Raw genomic sequence first — 4,423 nt, 5'->3', positions numbered from 1 at the left:
GTAATTACTAATATATATTTTATAGGAACTTATCTTTTTGAGGATGCACTCCTGAGCGCCCGTTGCTCCCTGAAGATCACATGGCGATGACTTTCTTCACTACATTTTCCAGAATCCTCCTAGATTCCTAGTCCCACCTATCTTGCTTCCCTATTGGCCAACAGTGCTTTATTGACATACACAGAACAACTTCCCCATCACAGAAGGACATCCTCCATCAGTCTACTTTAAGTATATCCAGCTTTATTTTAAAATGGATGCCCTGGGACATTAATGAAGAGTGGGAGAGTTGAGAGAATAATGAGGCCAGCGCCCCAAGAGCCCATAGGTATGCCAAACTGGAGTCACATACATGCTCCTCATGGCAGCTTTTCCTGGTCATGCCTTTGAAGTGCCAGTCTCTCTGGGTGACTATGTTCCCCCCATCTGGACAAGTTGGTTCCTCCTTGTGTTTCAGACTTTTGGGTAAACTGTCGAAAGATGCACAACAAATTAGATTCATTTTCCCCGAGCTGAATCTATGACAGTGGGTCAGTTGTCCTGTTACTGAGTTACAGGTTGTCAGGACATGCCCACCCCAACATGAAGGAAAGGGTCCCCTCCCTGAAATGCAATGTCTTCACTTGCTCTGTCAGAAATGCTTCTCAGACTACAGGCTGGCGACCACTGGAGCTTGTCTGTCTTTTCAGAAAGTGCAAGCATAGATAATGTCACTGACCAGATAAAAGACTCTTTGCCTCCTGACATTATTATGCCTTAGAGTGGACAGCAGAAGGACAGCACTGGACATGCCTGGTGCCTACACGGCTTCCTTGTTCAATCTTCCACATCAGTCCCCACCCTCTTCTCCCGGGGCATTACCGTCAGACAGTTCTGCCTTATATCCTGCGTGGCATCTGCATTGTCTGAAACGGTCTTGTTTAACTAATGGTAAGGCCCTGTTGCTGAAAACAATACCGACGTGTCTCATCGAACGTGAACCGTTCAGGCTGGTGCCTGCATAGAGCCCTCACCCATACCAAATAGTATTCATGATACTGAAATGTACTCTGCTGCTACCAGAGGAAGAAGGTAAATACCAACCAACTGTAAAAGCCTTCCGTCTACAATGGTGGCCTGCCTGTATGACACACTGGTGCAATCGTGACCCAAAACGTGTGGGAGTCACCAACCACCATCTGGTTGGATTTAAGGCCCGTGCCGTGAGATGGAATCCACCCACGCCTGATACTGCTTGGGTGGCCAAAATCCTGTAACTAGATATGGCACGGACCTAGGGGAAAACCAGACTGTTGTTCTGCTGTAGAAACGTAGCACTATAATGACTCCTAATGACTATCTGCTATACTCACGGATCAGCGTCTCGCTCAGTCATCATTGGAGACGCCTCCTCTTGCAGCAGATAGAAACAAACACATAGGTCCACAGCGGGTCAGAGTGCTGAGAGCGAGAGACCTTGCAACACCCAATTTTAAATGTGATGTCTCCATCAAATCTCTCCCTTCAGTGTTCAGAGAACTTTGTGGAAGAGAGGGGAGAAAGATCATAAGAGCCAGAAGGGATGGGAGACGCCAAGGAAAAAAGGCCTTCTAGACACATTAGGGTTCAGGTGATATAAACTCAGAGAAACTGGGCCAGCACACACAGAGTCTGTACAAGCCCAAACCAGGTGGGGTCTCAGCACTGAGAGGAGAAGAATTTATATTCAGGATTTTCCAAGAATAGAAAATACCTGGCCGGGCGGTGGTGGCGCACGCCTTTAAACCCAGCACTCGGGAGGCAGAGGCAGATGGATCTCTTTGAGTTCGAGGCCGGGCTGGACCGATAGCCTCCAAAACAATACAGAGAAACCCTGTCTCATAAAAAAAAAAGAAAAAAAGAAAGAAAATACCCCCCCAAAAATGTAAGAGTCTTGTTTGTGATAAATATGTGTCAGAAAAGAGAGAGAGGGGAAAGGGAGGAAGGAGGGAGAGAGAGAAGAAGGGAGAGAGGGAGGGAGGGAGACGGAGGCAGGGAGGCAGGGAGGCAGGGAGGGCAGGCAGGCTCCACAGACTATCAGACATGAGTAGTAATAAAGCATTATGATTTTTACCTTTCCTCTAGGTGAGTAAAATAATTTCTCTTGATTGTAAATCTCTTGTATTATCTTAACAATATTTACTATATTATACACAATAAAAGTATATAAATTATTATCTAATACATAAAATAAAATATGTATCTTAGGGTGGGCAGTTTTGATCAGGGAGTAAAGATGCTGGCCACTCAAACCAGGTGACTTGAAGTCAATCCCCAGAGCCCAGAGTAAGGAGGAGGAGAGAACCAACGCCACAAACTTGTCCTCTGACATCCACACAGGTGTTGGGACAACATGCATAAAATGGTGATGATGATGATGATGGTGTTGGTGGTGATGATGATGATGATAAAGGTCTTTTAAACCTTTTCCCCTAGAGCAACAGTTCTCAGCCTGTGGGTCATGACCCCTTGGGAAATGAACAGGGGCCCCATAACAGATATACTGAATATCAGATATTTGCATTATGATTCACAGTATTAGCAAAATTACTGTTATGAAGTAGCAAGGAAACAATGTTACGGTGGGGGTCACCACCAGGTGAGGAACTGTATCAAAGGGTCCTGACATTAGGAAGATGGAGAGCCTCTGTCCTAGAGAATGCTCAACAGTGACCCCTCTGGCGATCAATTCCCTTTCTCACACAAACTTTGTGCAGAAGTCCAGTAAATGAAGCAGACTCCCTGGGGCAGCTGTGGGTGGAGGCTGCTGAGTGTGGCTGGCTTGGATCCTGGGCATCTAAGCACTGAGCAACCCTTGTGCCCTGAGTCTCTGCACAGCCCACACTGTCATTTGTGTTCTCAGAGAACAGCCCGGAAAACATCAAAATACTAAAACTTAGGACTTTACTCTCAAAAACACAAGAGTTTTTGTTCGAATTGCTATACTAGCAGTTTTGTGTTAAGTGTCCGTCTTATCCAATGATGGTGATTGGATTGGGGGTCCGCTCCTTTGGGTGGCTATGCTTTGTTTTTTGTTAAGCATAATTAGCTAACAGAAGTTCTGAGCACCAATGTTCATTGCAGCCATCAACCGCATGTGATGGTTCCAGGCGGCACTCTGGTGCCGCTGCACCAACTCTTTCAAACTTTTACGCAAATTGCATGTATAATAATCCATGATATACTCTAACGTTGATTGTTCTTTGATTTGAGGAATGGCTGATTTAAAACATCACTTAACACATTTTTTCAGTCAAGCATAGGAAAGGCAAAAATTTTCCCTCCCGTAAAAGTCTCAGGAACAATTGGACAGAGACAGCAGCCAGTGAGTGAAGTTTTAAAAAACAAAAAAAGTAGATAGCAAATCACTCTGGCTTGCATTCTTTTTTTTTTTCCTCCCTCAAAATGTACTATCACAAAAGATAAAATACCCAAGCATCAGGCTGTCCATTAGAAAGAATATATCGAATACAACCTTTAACAAAGTCGCTACAATTATTTCCTCAAAGCCCACAGCATGAATTTTTAAAAGCAAATCTGATGCCATTAAAAAGCGATGGATTGACAGCTCCGGAGACTGGAGTCTTCCATCTAACCACAAGCCGGGTGTGGCATAGACGGAGGCCATGAAAAACGGTCCATCCCTCCCTCCAACCAACAGAGCAGACACTTCCAGGGACAAACAGGACCTGTGGTTTTTGCTTATCTCTCTTCCGTGGCCATTTCCCAGGCAGGACAGGCTGGATAGGATTTCTTATCCATTTGAGGAGAGTAGAATGGACCCTTCTGTCGCCGCCTGATGTAGAATGTTTTGTTCTGACTCAGTGGTCCTTTGGTTGCCTCGTACCAACTCAAAACGAATTGTGTCACTTCTTGGCTCCTCGTCAAATCCAAGAGATGAAGACAATGGAGGCATTCACATCAGCTGCCCCATCCCTGGAAAGGACACCTGTCCTCTCTCCCTTTCTTTGACAAAATGCAGATTGGGGGAGAAGGGTGTGGTGGCTGAACCTGGCTGTCAATTTGACACACTAGGGAAGAAGGACCCTCAGTTGAGGAAACGTCTCCATCAGACTGGCCCGTAGGCATGTCTGTGAGGCGTTTCTCTTGATTGCTCGTCGGTGTAGAAGGGCTCAGCCCACTGTGGGTGGGGCCATCGTAAATAGGTAGGTTGGGCTGTATAAGAAAGGTATTTTTTAAAAATAAAGGGAGCCGGGCGGTGGTGGTGCACACCTGTAATCCCAGCACTAGGGAGGCAGAGGCAGGAGGATCTCTGTGAGTCTGAGACCAGCTTAATCTACAAGAGCAAGTTCAGGACAGCCAAGGCTGGACAGGGAAACCCTGTCTCGAAAAAACAAAAAGGAGGGAGGGAGGGAGGGAGGGAGGGAGGGAGGGAGGGAGGGAG

The 4,423-nt window shown here is 46.1% G+C and overlaps 1 long non-coding RNA gene across 1 annotated transcript; it reads right to left on the bottom strand.

The window, feature by feature from the left end:
- Positions 1-223: 223 nt before the first annotated feature.
- LOC121134495 lies at positions 224-3,796 on the bottom strand. Its single transcript, XR_005871586.1, has 2 exons — positions 1,353-3,796; positions 224-470 (listed from the first exon to the last, which is right to left on the bottom strand). It is a non-coding gene; the product is annotated as an uncharacterized LOC121134495 (long non-coding RNA).
- Between the last annotated feature and the right edge of the window lie 627 nt (positions 3,797-4,423).

Source organism: Mesocricetus auratus, unplaced genomic scaffold (genome assembly GCF_017639785.1).
Source record: "Mesocricetus auratus isolate SY011 unplaced genomic scaffold, BCM_Maur_2.0 Super-Scaffold_100028, whole genome shotgun sequence".
Taxonomy (NCBI): Eukaryota; Metazoa; Chordata; class Mammalia; order Rodentia; family Cricetidae; genus Mesocricetus; species Mesocricetus auratus.
The sequence above is the reverse complement of the archived record's forward strand: the minus strand, read 5'-3'. Positions and strand labels throughout refer to the sequence as shown.